The sequence below is a fragment of the Aquarana catesbeiana genome, unplaced genomic scaffold, assembly GCF_042186555.1.
Source record: "Aquarana catesbeiana isolate 2022-GZ unplaced genomic scaffold, ASM4218655v1 unanchor232, whole genome shotgun sequence".
Lineage (NCBI taxonomy): Eukaryota > Metazoa > Chordata > Amphibia > Anura > Ranidae > Aquarana > Aquarana catesbeiana.
In genome coordinates, this window is record NW_027362660.1 from 361,571 (window position 1) to 377,265 (window position 15,695).

The 15,695-nt window shown below is 48.6% G+C and overlaps 1 protein-coding gene and 1 pseudogene across 1 annotated transcript in view; one reads left to right on the forward strand and one right to left on the reverse strand.

The window, feature by feature from the left end:
• LOC141121795 (uncharacterized) overlaps positions 1-15,695 on the reverse strand; it is a 329,972-nt gene that overhangs the window by 84,990 nt on the left and 229,287 nt on the right. The window lies entirely within an intron of this gene.
• Positions 1-15,695, forward strand: part of LOC141121812 (uncharacterized) — a 32,444-nt pseudogene that overhangs the window by 4,957 nt on the left and 11,792 nt on the right.

A 15,695-nucleotide genomic window follows, 5' to 3' on the forward strand; every position in this document is an offset into this window, starting at 1 on the left:
ACTACACAGGTTTTTAAAATATTTTATTAAACAGCTCCGGGGGGGGGATCTTCCTCCGGCTTCGGGGTCTTCTTCCGGCTTCGGGGGTCCCTCCGCTTCATCTTCTCCCGGCGTCCGGTTGGTTTTTCTCCGCTCTCTTCTCCCGGTGTTCCTGTTCTTCGGCCGGCTCCTCTGCTGTTTTCAAGTAGCTCTCTTGCCAGCAGAGGTCCGGACTTCTGGGCTTCTGGGCTTCTGGGCTTCTCTTCCCCAGATGTTGACACGACGCTCTCTCCTGCTGGACTGCTCTCCGAGGGCTGCGTTGTGACTTATATAGGCGGAGACCCCGCCCCCTTTTGATGTCACAGTCCCTGGGCATGCTGGGACTGTGACGTTTTAGGGGGCGTGGTCAACATCACCCAGTGACCACGCCCCCTAAAACGTCACAGTCCCAGCATGCCCAGGGACTGTGACATCAAAAGGGGGCGGGGTCTCCGCCTATATAAGTCACAACGCAGCCCTCGGAGAGCAGTCCAGCAGGAGAGAGCGTCGTGTCAACATCTGGGGAAGAGAAGCCCAGAAGCCCAGAAGTCCGGACCTCTGCTGGCAAGAGAGCTACTTGAAGACAGCAGAGGAGCCGGCCGAAGAACAGGAACACCGGGAGAAGAGAGCGGAGAAGAACCAACCGGACGCCGGGAGAAGATGAAGCGGAGGGACCCCCGAAGCCGGAAGAAGACCCCCGAAGCCGGAGGAAGATCCCCCCCCGGAGCTGTTTAATAAAATATTTTAAAAACCTGTGTAGTGTGTTTTATTACTTACACTTTTTCCCTAGGTGAATGGGTAGGGGTACCATGTACCCCATACTCATTCACATAGGGTGGGGGGCCGGGATCTGGGGGCCCCCTTATTAAAGGGGGCTCCCAGATTCCGATAAGCCCCCGCCCGCAGACCCCGACAACCAACGGCCAGGGTTGTCGGGAAGAGGCCCTTGTCCTCATCAACATGGGGACAAGGTGCTTTGGGGTGGGGGGGCCCCGCAGGGCGCCCCCCTCCCCCAAAGCACCCACCCCCCATGTTGAGGGCATGCGGCCTGGTACGGTTCAGGAGGGGGGGGCGCTCGCTCGTCCCCACCCCCTTTCCTGACCGGCCAGGCTGCGTGCTCGGATCGGGGTCTGGTATGGATTTTAGGGGGGACCCCACGCCGTTTTTTCGGCGTAGGGGGTTCCCTTTATAATCCATACCAGACCTAAGGGCCTGGTATGCCCCGCGACGGGGCTCGCAAGGTGTCAATCTCGCCGATAAAAGTGGCAAGATTGACATCCTTTTCTAGTCCCGTCGCACCTGAGTCACGTTCAAAATGAACGGACTTGTCCGTGTGTGGGCAAGTCCGTTCATTCTGAAAGTCCGCCGGAACTCCGGCGAAAGTCCGTCGGAAAGACGGGCGGACTTAGCCCGCCGGAAAGTCCGGGTGTGTGTGGGCAAGTCCGTCCGTTTTAAAGTCCGGCGCACCTGGCGGACAAAGTCCGTCGGAAAGTGTGCCGGACCAAGTAGGATAGAAAGTCCGACCGTGTGTACGCGGCATTACAGGCTGCAGGTGACCTGTCTCTCTAGTCAGCTCTCCTTCCACTCTGTAACATGCACTCTCTACCACTCCTTCTGACACTTGTGTCCTCTCTCCTCTAACTCTCTTACCTTCGCCCCTCTTCTCCACCCCCCTGCTTATACATATCATCCTGCCTCCTGTCCTCTCCCTATTACTGCTCCTACCAACTCTTGCTCATTCTACATCCATATACTGCTAAAACCTCCAGTACTCTGAGGCATGCCCCTTCATATAAATTACATTCCCACATTACCTCCCTCACTCTCCTGCTTCTCCTAACCTCTGGTGACATATCCCCAAACCCTGGACCTCCATCATCTCTCTTTGCCCAACATTCCCATCCCCCTACACCCTCTGGCAGCAGCCGCAACCCACAGAACTTAGCCTCTATTCCTCTTCTTTCCAAAACAAGCCCCCCCCCTTCTGTGCCCTTTGGAACGCATGCTCTGTCTGTAACAAACTCACCCCCCTCCACGACCAATTTATCACAAATTCCTTTATCCTATTTGCCCTTACTGAAACCTGGCTTCATGAATCAGATACTACTGCTCCTGCTTCCCTCTCCCATGGTGGCCTTCCCTCTCCCATGGTGCACAAAAACCTCCCCCATGCAACACCCCATGTCCACAGATACAGGCATTACTTTCCTTATTCAACCCTGCTAGTATTAATGAGGTTGCTAAACTTTATCTAACCACCTGCCCCCTGGATCCCGCTCCCTCGCAAATGCTACGCTTACCCTCTGACTCAATTCTACACTCTCTAACTCACATTTTCAACCTCTCACTCTCTTGTGGCATCTTCCCAAACTCTCTAAAACATGCGCTAGTCACACCCATACTTAAAAAGCCCTCAATGGACCCCACCAATCTTAACAACCTACGTCTCATCTCCTTACTCGCCTTTTCCTCCAAACTTCGTGAAAGACTGATCTACAACCAACTGAGCGACCATCTGATCATGAATAAACTTCTTGATCCCCTTCAGTCCGTATTTCGCCCTCAACACTCCATGGAAACTGCTCTCCTTCAACTCTGAAATGACCTACTAACGGCTAAAACCAGTAGACACTATTCTGTACTACTTCTCCTGGATCTCTCTGCTGCCTTTGACACAGTGGACCACCCCCTCCTCCTCAATAAACTCCACTCCTTTGGTCTCTGTGACTGTACTCTTTGCTGGTTCTCATCCTACCTATCCCACCGCTCCTTCATTGTCACTTACAACTCTACTCCCTCCTCTCCTCTTCCTTTCTCCATTAGGGTACCCCAAGGTTCTGTTCTTGGACCTCTCTGGGTCAGTTGATTGCCTCCCATGGCTTTAAATATCATCTCTACGCTGATGACACCCAAATCTATCTCTCCACCCCCCAGCTCTCTCCATCTGTCTCCTCACGCATTACCAACTAGCAGACATATCAGCCTGGATGTCACATCACTTCCTCAAACTCAACCTATTCAAAACTGAGCTCATGATATTTCCTCCCTCAGGTTCCACTTCCCCTGGTTACTCTGTCAATATCAACGGCTAAACTATCCCCCCACGCCAAGGTCCTAGGTGTAATCCTGGACTCTGAACTAACCTTTTGGCCCCACATCCTATCGCTATCCAAAAATTGCTGCCTCAGCCTCCGCAACATCTCCAAGATATGCCCCTTCCTAACCAATGTCACCACAAAGCTGCTAATCCACTCCCTGGTCATCTCCCGCCTCATTGGCTTACCTCTAAATAGGCTCCTCCCCCCTTCAGTCCTTCATAAATGCTGTTGCCAGGCTCATCCACCTCACAAACCACTCAACGTCTGCTATACCCCTCTGCCAATCCCTCCATTGACTGCCACTCAGCCAACTAAATTCAAGATACTAACTATAACTTACAAAGCCATCCACATCCTGCCCCCCCCAGCTACATCACTTACCTAGTCTCAAAATACCAAACTAATTGTTCTCTTTGCTCCTCCCAAGACCTCCTGCTCTCAAATTCCCTTGTCACCTCATCCCATGCTCGCCTTCAGGACTTCTCCAGAGCCTCTCCCATCCTCTGGAATGCTCTACCCCAATCTGTCTGATTTTCTTCTACTTCATGCACTTTCAGACGATCCCTGAAAACTCATCTCTTCAGAGAAGCCTATCTGGTCTCCATCTAACAACTGTACATTTATCTTCTCAATCAGCACATCACCCACAGTTATTACCTCTTGTATCTCTTGACCTTCCCTCTTAGATTGTAAGCTCTAAGGAGCAGGGCCCTCTGATTCCTACTGTATTAAAGTGTATTGTATTTATACTGTCTACCAGCGCTACGTAAACTTTTGGCTCTATATAAATCCTGAATAATAATAATAATCATTAGGATCTGTACATTATCTGCATTGTTACAATTGATGTCATTTTTATTCTATATTCAGAGTGAAAACCTGAGAGATTCTAAAGTTGAGGTTAAAGAAGAGATAAAAGAGGATGATGATGAGGATGGTGTGATGAAGGAGTCAGAGTCTCTAAAAGAACACAAAGATCTGTCCCAGGACACCATGGTGGAGTCATCCAGCTACAGAAACCCACCAGAGAGATGTCCCCGTTCTCTGTATTCCCGGGATTCCACACAGGAAGGAAACACCATCCCTCACCATCATCAGGTAGATGATTGACAATTATTGGTAGTTCTGATTTATACACAGCATGTTTGTTACAATGAATGTTTTATTATATATTCAGAGTGAAAACCTCGGGGATGATAATATTGATGTTAAAGAGGAGTATAAAGAGGAAGAAGAAGAGTATGGAGTGATGGAGGAGTTTTCAGAAGGACAGAAGAATAAGATGGAGCCACCAAATACCAGGGACCCACCAGAGAGATGTCCCCGTCCTCTGTATTCCCGGGATTCTACACAGGAAGATCACATCATCCCTCACTGTTACCTCAAGGTTGGTGGGACGGAGTATCTAGAACACGCATATGCAATTAGCGGACCTCCAGTTGTTGCAAAACTACAAGTCCCATCATGCCTCTGCCTCTGGGTGTCAACTTGTGGCTGTCAGAGTCTTGCTATGCTTCATGGGACTTGTAGTTCTGCAAGAGCTGGAGGTCCACTAATTGCATATCCCTGATCTAGAACATTGACTCCTAGAGATGATGTGTGGATTTTTTATGTGATGTCACAATAATAAATCCTATTGTTTACAGATAATATTCACTTTCATTTTCTTGATATAGAGTGGAGATCCAATCGATATAGAATTTGAGGTTAAATCAGAAGAAGAAGAGATGTATGTGAGGGATGATCAGCAGTCTATGGAGGAGGATGGAATAACGGGGACATTTATAGAGGAGGACACTCCTACAGAGATCAGCACAGGTGGGTCATTTACACTAAATACATTTCTCCACCCATACTGATCACTGATTGGTCCAGAGTAGGGCAAGGACTGGGTGATAATCTTCCTTCTCTGTGCTGCAGACACAATTTATGGATCTAGACTGCATATATGGAAATTCTGGGATTCAGCTGGCAGCAAAAGGTTGATTTTCACCATAGATGTTGCTGTACCTAGGCACCTTGGGCATCTGCTTTGGGTCTTCTGCACCATGCCCAGGTCTAGCATGATCTCTGACAGACTAATTCTCCCTGGGTTACTTTTTCCATTGTTTTCTGGCTTTGCCGGGTGGAGGGATATATCTGTATAGTCTCAGACTCAAGTCACTGAGTGCAGTCTCAGGAGATGGGAGGGAGTGGTGTGGGACCTCTGCAACTTGTCTCATGTGAACATTTAAGCTTCCACTGATTACCAATAGTATGAGTCCTGACCCTTACATTGTATACTGTATATTGTACATTACGTACTCCTGACCCCTGCATTATATACTCTATGTTGTACATTACATCATTCTGATACTATATAGTCCTATCTGTTGTATCTTATACAATATGTTGTACATTACATAGTCCTGACTTCTGCTCTCACCCTCTACCCACTGCTATATATACATAATATGTATTATCTTTTGTTGCACCCATTTACTACCAGCTGGACATTTTATATCTGATGATTTGATTGGAGCACAGACTTTTACATGGTGAAAATAATGTGATAACATCCTCAAACTTTGGAATGTTAAACAGAACGTGATAATGAGGGAGGAGTCAATATCCCAATGATGGTGGTCTTCAGGATCAGTCCAGTCTTCATCTTGGTTGTTCTCCCCCCATCCTCACTCTCTGACCTCTGGTGGGGCTCAGCCCCGCTGTCATTCATGACTAAATCATGGACTAAATAAGGAAGTGCAGGACTTCTTGTGTTGGGAAGATGGCAATGAGTGATAGAGGGGGTGGGGACACTCGTCCTATAATCCCCTCATCACTGTCACTCCTATAAAAGACAGTTCTCATTGTTTCCTCACTCTCTGACTAAGGTCCATGAATAAAGAAATGAACTGGTAGGAGATCAGAGGACCCATTTACTAGTTACTTTGAGGGGGGAATTGTAAGATCCTCAGAGACAAAGCTGCCTGATGTGGGTGGAGTCCTGGTTTAGGGGAACCAATCTACTCATGTCTAGTAATAATCTTTTTATCTCTATTTTAGTAGATGGACGGGAGATGAGGAAAACCTCAGAGGATTGTCTCACTTTGTCTCCAGACTGTAAAGTAGAAGATGAGGACATCACACAGTATAGTCCAGGAGAAAACCCGACTACCTCAAATGTCCATCCGGCACCACACAGTGTAGATGTACCATCGTATTCCTCTTATCCTGAGGAACCTCAGACTGTGAGGGATGGTGCCGTCCTTCCAACAGATAAGAGGTTTTCCTGTACTGAGTGCGGGAAGGGTTTCAGTTTTAAATCCAAGCTTAAGGAGCATAAAAGATCTCACACAGGAGAGAAGCCGTATTCCTGTCCTGAGTGTGGGAAATGTTTTTCGCAGAAGTCCAGTCTAGACACACATCAGAAATCTCACACAGGGGAGAAGCCGTATTCGTGTCCTGAGTGCGGGAAATGTTTTTCAGTGAGGTCCCATCTTTACATACATCAGAGATCTCACACAGGGGAGAAACCGTATTCCTGTTCTGAGTGCGGGAAATGTTTTTCAGTGAAGTCCCATCTTTACACACATCAGAGATCTCACACAGGGGAGAAGCCGTATTCCTGTCCTGAGTGCGGGAAATGTTTTTCAAATAAGTCCAATCTTTGCACACATCAGAGATGTCACACAGGGCAGAAGCCATATTCCTGTCCTGAGTGCGGGAACTGTTTTTCACGGAAGTCCAGTCTTTCCATACATCAGAGATCTCACACGGGGGAGAAGCCCTATTTCTGTTCTGAGTGCGGGAAATGTTTTTCACAGAAGTCCATTCTTTCCATACATCAGAGATCTCACACAGGGGAGAAGCCGTATTCCTGTCCTGAGTGCGGGAAATGTTTTTCAGTGAAGTCCGATCTTTACAGACATCAGAGATCTCACACGGAGAGAAGCCGTATTCCTGTCCTGAGTGAGGGAATTGTTCCTCACTAAAGTTCTGTCTTCCTGTACATCAGGGATCCCACACAACCCTCGAGGTGTATTAGTGGCTTGAGTGTGGGAAATGTCTTCTATATGAATGTTGCTGGACATCACAGCTCTCATGTGGGGAAGAAGCACACCCTGATATACACCTCAGATATACTGCATGGCTGATCTTCATCATGTAAGAAACAGTTCATAAGGAGATCAGAGATCACCAAAGACATGGATGAAGTGTTGTACCGTGTTGGCCATTGATAGCAGTAGAAAAATAAAAATGGAGTCATTATCTCTCATTGACTGAGTACATTTTCTAGTGTAAGATTTCATAAACACTTAGAGGTTTATTTTTATTTTTTTATTTGTTGAATGCATTCACCCAGCTGTGATGAATATTGGATGTATTTTATTTCATATACTGATTTCCTTGGCTCCATCTAGTGGCCACAATGCAGTAATGTACTATTTTTACTGATTGAGGTATATCAAGACAAATATCCCATTATCAACTAGATGGAGCTGATGATCATAGGAAATGACTGTGCTGCATTAATGCCAGAATTTGTAATGGTTGAGTGAATGATTGTCACATTGAATACATTTTCTATAAGTAGACTCCTTAGTTTCCGTCATCAAGCATAGATTCATACAAATAACTGGGTAGTGGCAAACCCTGGACCGGTGGTTATGGACATTGGCCCAGTGCGTCCCTTCTAATTGCATGCTACAGAGGAAGATGTACATTAATGTACATTAACACGTTAACCCGAGAGTTAACTAGAGGACAGTTATTGTGCAAGTGTACACAGTGTGTGTTTGCAAATTTATTAAAAAAGAAAAACTGAAATATCACATGGTCCTAAGTATTCAGACCCTTTTCTCAGTATTTAGTAGAAGCCCCCTTTTGATCTAATACAGCCATGAGCCTTTTTGGGAAAGATGCAACAAGTTTTTCACACCTGGATTTGGGAATCCTCTGCCATTCCTCCTTGCAGATCCTCTCCAGTTCTGTCAGGTTGGATGGTAAACGTTGGTGGACAGCCATTTTTAGGTCTCTCCAGAGATGCTCAAATGAGTTTAAATCGGGGCCCTGGCTGGGCCATTCGAGAACAGTCACGGAGTTGTCAAGCCACTTCTTCGTTATTTTAGCTGTGTGCTTAGGGTCATTGTCTTGTTGGAAGGTAAACCTTCGGCCCAGTCTGAGGTCCTGAGCACTCTGGAGAAGGTTTTCGTCCAGGATATCCCTGTACTTGGCGGCATTCATCTTTCCCTCGATTGCAACCAGTCGTCCTGTCCCTGCAGCTGAAAGACACCCCCACAGCATGGTGCTGCCACCACCATGCTTCACTGTTGGGACTGTATTGTATAGGTGATGAGCAGTGCCTGGTTTTCTCCACACATAACGCTTAGAATTAAGGCCAAAAATTTCTATCTTGGTCTCATCAGACCAAATAATCTTATTTCTCACCATCTTGGAGTCCTTCAGGTGTTTTTTAGCAAACTCCATGTGGGCTTTCATGCGTCTTGCACTGAAGAGAGGCTTCCGTCAGGCCACTCTGCCATAAAGCCCCGACTGGTAGAGGGCTGCAGTGATGGTTGACTTTCTAAAACTTTCTCCCATCTCCCGACTGGAGCTCAGCCACAGTAATCTTTGGGTTCTTCTTTACCTCTCTCACCAAGGCTCTTCTCCCCCGATAGCTCAGTTTGGCCGGACGGCCAGCTCTAGGAAGGGTTCTGGTCGTCCCAAACGTCTTCCATTTAAGGATTATGGAGGCCACTGTGCTCTTAGCAACCTTAAGGCGCCTTTCACACTGAGGCATTGCAAAACCGCGGTAAAAATGATGAGCGTTATTAGCGCATTATTGCCGCGTTAGCGTTAAAAATAGCACTAACGCCCATGCATTTTAATTGCGTTTTTGTAGCGTTTTTTAAGCGTTCGCGTCAGCAAACACCATGTCCCCCTTACATCTCATCCTGTGCACTTCCTGTTTTTTCGTCAGAGAAGAAATGGAACAGGGAGAAGATGGGTTTCCATGAGCTGCTGTTATTTGTGCTATATGTTTGGGAACATATTCTCCAACAACAGAGACCACAACGTCGCTTTTGGTTTCATCCCATCACTCAAATGCACTCTGAGAGAGGACAATTTGTGCTGCTCTATCGTGACCTTAGAGAGCACCCTGATAAATTCAGAAACTATGAGCATTGCAACGTAAGTATATCCTAGTTCACTAAACCCTAATCCCACCCCTCCAAGTCCCAAACTCCTAACCCTAATCCCACCACTCCTAGTCCCTAACCCCCAATCCTAACTCTAATCCCACCCCTCCTAGTCCCAAACCCCCAATCCTAACCCTAATCCCACCCCTCCTAGTCCCTAACCCCCAATCCTAACCCTAATCCCACCCCTCCTAGTCCCAAACCCCAAATCACAACCCTAATCCCACCCCTCCTAGTCCCTAACTCTAATCCCACCCCTCCTAGTCCCAAACCCCCAATCCTAACCCTAAACCCACCCCTCCTAGTCCCTAACCCCCAATCATAACCTAATCCCACCCCTCATAGTCCCAAACCCCCAATCATAACCCTAATCCCACCCCTCCTAGTCCCTAACCCCCATCCTAACCTTAATCCCAACCCTCCTAGTCCCTAACCCCCAATCATAACCCTAATCCCACCCCTCCTAGTCTCTAATCCCCAATCATAACCCTAATCCCACCCCTCCTAGTCCCAAACCCCCAATCCTAACTCTAATCCCATCCCTCCTAGTCCCTAATCCCACCCCTCCTAGTCCCTAACCCCCAATCATAACCCTAATCCCAATCCTCTTAGTCCCAAACCCCCAATCATAACCCTAATCCCACCCCTCCTAGTGCCTAACTCCTAACTCTAATCCCACCCCTCCTAGTCCCAAACCCCCAATCCTAACCCTAATCCCACCCCTCCTAGTCCCTAACCCCCAATCCTAACCCTAATCCCACCCCTCCTAGTCCCTAACCCCCAATCATAACCTAATCCCACCCCTCATAGTCCCAAACCCCCAATCATAACCCTAATCCCACCCCTCCTAGTCCCTAACCCCCATCCTAACCTTAATCCCAACCCTCCTAGTCCCTAACCCCCAATCATAACCCTAATCCCACCCCTCCTAGTCTCTAATCCCCAATCATAACCCTAATCCCACCCCTCCTAGTCCCTAACTCTAATCCCACCCCTCCTAGTCCCAAACCCCCAATCCTAACCCTAAACCCACCCCTCCTAGTCCCTAACCCCCAATCATAACCTAATCCCACCCCTCATAGTCCCAAACCCCCAATCATAACCCTAATCCCACCCCTCCTAGTCCCTAACCCCCATCCTAACCTTAATCCCAACCCTCCTAGTCCCTAACCCCCAATCATAACCCTAATCCCACCCCTCCTAGTCTCTAATCCCCAATCATAACCCTAATCCCACCCCTCCTAGTCCCAAACCCCCAATCCTAACTCTAATCCCATCCCTCCTAGTCCCTAATCCCACCCCTCCTAGTCCCTAACCCCCAATCATAACCCTAATCCCAATCCTCTTAGTCCCAAACCCCCAATCATAACCCTAATCCCACCCCTCCTAGTGCCTAACTCCTAACTCTAATCCCACCCCTCCTAGTCCCAAACCCCCAATCCTAACCCTAATCCCACCCCTCCTAGTCCCTAACCCCCAATCCTAACCCTAATCCCACCCCTCCTAGTCCCAAACCCCAAATCATAACCCTAATCCCACCCCTCCTAGTCCCTAACTCTAATCCCACCCCTCCTAGTCCCAAACCCCCAATCCTAACCCTAATCCCACCCCTCCTAGTCCCTAACCCCCAATCATAACCTAATCCCACCCCTCATAGTCCCAAACCCCCAATCATAACCCTAATCCCACCCCTCCTAGTCCCTAACCCCCAATCCTAACCTTAATCCCAACCCTCCTAGTCCCTAACCCCCAATCATAACCCTAATCCCACCCCTCCTAGTCTCTAATCCCCAATCATAACCCTAATCCCACCGCTCCTAGTCCCAAACCCCCAATCCTAACTCTAATCCCATCCCTCCTAGTCCCTAATCCCACCCCTCCTAGTCCCTAACCCCCAATCATAACCCTAATCCCACTCCTCTTAGTCCCAAACCCCCAATCATAACCCTAATCCCATCCCTCCTAGTCCCAAACCCCAATCATAACCCTAATCCCACCCCTCCTACTCCCAAACCCCCAATCCTAACCCTAATCCCACCCCTCCTAGTCCCTAACCCCCAAACATAACCCTAATCCCACCCCTCCTAGTCCCTAACCCCCAATCCTAACCCTAATCCCACCCCTCCTAGTCTCTAATCCCCAATAATAACCCTAATCCCACCCCTCCTAGTCCCAAACCCACAATCCTAACTCTAATCCCATCCCTCCTAGTCCCTAATCCCACCCCTCCTAGTCCCTAACCCCCAATCATAACCCTAATCCCACCCCTCTTACTCCCAAACCCCCAATCATAACCCTAATCCCACCCCTCCTACTCCCAAACCCCCAATCCTAACCCTAATCCCACCCCTCCTAGTCCCTAACCCCCAATCATAACCTTAATCCCACCCCTCCTAGTCCCTAACCCTCAATCATAACCCGAATCCCACCCCTCCTAGTCCCAAACTCCTAACCCTAATCCCACCCCTCCTAGTCCCAAACCCCCATCCTAACCCTAATCCCACCCCTCCTAGTCCCTAACCCCCAATCCTAACCCTAATCCCACCCATCCTAGTCCCTAACCCCCAATCATAACCCTAATCCCACCCCTCCTAGTCCCTAACCCCCAATCATAACCCTAATCCCACCCCTCCTAGTCCCTAACCCCCAATCCTAACCCTAATCCCACCCCTCTTAGTCCCTAACCCCCAATCATAACCCTAATCCCACCCCTCTTAGTCCCAAACCCCCAATCATAACCCTAATCCCACCCCTCCTAGTCCCAAACCCCCAATCATAACCCTAATCCCACCCCTCCTACTCCCAAACCCCCAATCCTAACCCTAATCCCACCCCTCCTAGTCCCTAACCCCCAATCATAACCCTAATCCCACCCCTCCTAGTCCCTAACCCCCAATCATAACCCTAATCCCACCCCTCCTAGTCCCTAACCCCCAATCCTAACCTTAATCCCACCCCTCCTAGTTCCTAACCCTCAATCATAACTTGAATCTCACCCCTCCTAGTCCCAAACCCCCAATCATAACCCTAATCCCACCCCTCCTAGTTCCTAACCCTAATCCCACCCATCCTAGTCCCTAACCCCCAATCATAACCCTAATCCCACCCCTCCTAGTCCCTAACTCCCAATCATAACCCTAATCCCACCCCTCCTAGTCCCTAACCCTAATCCCACCCCTCTTAGTCCCAAACCCCCAATCATAACCCTAATCCCACCCCTCCTACTCCCAAACCCCCAATCATAACCCTAATCCCACCCCTCCTACTCCCAAACCCCCAATCCTAACCCTAATCCGACCCCTCCTAGTCCCTAACCCCCAATCATAACCCTAATCCCACCCCTCCTAGTCCCTAACCCCCAAACCTAACCTTAATCCCACCCCTCCTAGTCCCTAACCCCCAATCATAACCCGAATCCCACCCCTCCTAGTCCCAAGCTCCTAACCCTAACTCTAATCCCACCCCTCCTAGTCCCAAACCCCCAATCCTAACCCTAGTCCCTAACCCCCAATCATAACCCTAATCCCACCCCTCCTAGTCCCTAACCCCCAATCCTAACCCTAATCCCACCCCTCCTAGTCCCAAACCCCCAATCCTAACTCTAATCCCACCCCTCCTAGTCCCAAACTCCTAACCCCACACTTCCTAGTCCCTAACCCCCTTACATCTCATCCTGTGCACTTCCTGTTTTTTCGTCAGAGAAGAAATAGAACAGGGAGAAGATGGGGTTCCATGAGCTGCCGTTATTTGTGCTATATGTTTGGGAACATATTCTCCATCAACAGAGACCACAACGTCGCTTTTGGTTTCATCCCATCACTCAAATGCACTCTGAGAGAGGACAATTTGTGCTGCTCTATCGTGACCTTAGAGAGCACCCTGATAAATTCAGAAACTACACTCGGATGAGCATTGCAACGTAAGTATATCCTAGTTCACTAAACCCTAATCCCACCCCTCCAAGTCCCAAACTCCTAACCCTAATCCCACACTTCCTAGTCCCTAACCCCCAATCCTAACCCTAATCCCACCCCTCCTAGTGCCAAACCCCAAATCATAACCCTAATCCCACCCCTCCTAGTCCCTAACTCTAATCCCACCCCTCCTAGTCCCAAACCCCCAATCCTAACCCTAATCCCACCCCTCCTAGTCCCTAACCCCCAATCCTAACCCTAATCCCACCCCTCCTAGTCCCAAACCCCAAATCATAACCCTAATCCCACCCCTCCTAGTCCCTAACTCCTAACTCTAATCCCACCCCTCCTAGTCCCAAACCCCCAATCCTAACCCTAATCCCACCCCTCCTAGTCCCTAACCCCCAATCATAACCTAATCCCACCCCTCATAGTCCCAAACCCCCAATCATAACCCTAATCCCACCCCTCCTAGTCCCTAACCCCCAATCCTAACCTTAATCCCAACCCTCCTAGTCCCTAACCCCCAATCATAACCCTAATCCCACCCCTCCTAGTCTCTAATCCCCAATCATAACCCTAATCCCACCCCTCCTAGTCCCAAACCCCCAATCCTAACTCTAATCCCATCCCTCCTAGTCCCTAATCCCACCCCTCCTAGTCCCTAACCCCCAATCATAACCCTAATCCCACTCCTCTTAGTCCCAAACCCCCAATCATAACCCTAATCCCACCCCTCCTAGTCCCAAACCCCAATCATAACCCTAATCCCACCCCTCCTACTCCCAAACCCCCAATCCTAACCCTAATCCCACCCCTCCTAGTCTCTAATTACCAATCATAACCCTAATCCCACCCCTCCTAGTCCCAAACCCCCAATCCTAACTCTAATCCCATCCCTCCTAGTCCCTAATCCCACCCCTCCTAGTCCCTAACCCCCAATCATAACCCTAAGCCCACCCCTCAGTCCCAAACCCCCAATCATAACCCTAATCTCACCCCTCCTAGTCCCAAACCCCCAATCATAACCCTAATCCCACCCCTCCTACTCCCAAACCCCCAATCCTAACCCTAATCCCACCCCTCCTAGTCCCTAACCCCCAATCATAACCCTAATCCCACCCCTCCTAGTCCCTAACCCCCAATCCTAACCCTAATCCCACCCCTCCTAGTCCCAAACCCCCAATCCTAACCCTAATCCCACCCCTCCTAGTCCCTAACACCCAATCCTAGCCCTAATTCCACCCATCCTAGTCCCTAACCCCCAATCATAACCCTAATCCCACCCCTCCTAGTCCTTAACCCCCAATCATAACCCTAATCCCACCCCTCCTAGTCCCTAACCCCCAATCCTAACCCTAATCCCACCCCTCCTAGTCCCTAACCCCCAATCATAACCCTAATCCCACCCCTCTTAGTCCCAAACCCCCAATCCTAACCCTAATCCCACCTCCTAGTCCCAAACTCCCAACCCTAACCCTAATCCCACTCTTCCAATGTCCCAAACTCCAAAAAACAATGTCACAAACTCCTACTAGCTGTGGTTTTTAACATCAAATCTGTTTCTTTCCATAGATTTGACTATCTTCTTGATTTGCTGACACCTGTGTTGTTGAGACGGGATACTAATTGCAGAGATGCAATATCACCATGCAAACGCTTACTTATAACGCTGAGGTAAGCTTTGTTATGATTCCATGCATTTATTCATAAATCATAAACATACTACAATTTTTAGTTTGAAAAAACTAACATTTATTTTTTTAAATTGCACAACATATGCATAAAATATAATACTGTAATAATATTTTCAAGAAAATAGAAATCTGTATAATAATAAATTATCATCTTTACTATACGAGTGTTGATCCGACCCGTGAACATCCGCTGCTCAGCGTGGATCTCTCCGTTTTTCTCTGCTGAGCTGGCGGGTGACAGGGTTTGTGCAGGGACCACCCTGTCAAATCTCCGCTCTCCCCGATGGGGGATGGGATGAGCATGGACAAGAGCGGGGACGGATGATATCGGGTGTCAGCGGATGTTCATCCACTCATCCACTGCATATGGATGCATGTATGTCTGTATTTCATCCGAAAACGGATGGTTTAAATACGGTCCGCACATGTGAAAGGGACCTAATATATCCAAATAGCTGAATTATAAAAACTTTGATTGAAAACAATCAATAAACATGAAAAACATATGACATGAAGGTTTACTAACACTTGTAAGGCCCCTTTCACACGGGACGGATTTGTGTTGATCCGACCCGTGAACATCCACTGCTCAGCTGGGATCTCTCCGTTTTTCCTAGCTGAGCCGGCGGATGATAGGGCGGGACCCGCGCTCTGTGCATGGACCGCCCTGTCAGATCTCCGCTCTCCCCGATGGGGGATCGGATGAGCACGGACCGTCTGTCTGTGTTCATCCGATCCGCTCTGCCGACGGATAAAAAAATAGGATTTTCCGCCATCTGCTGAATC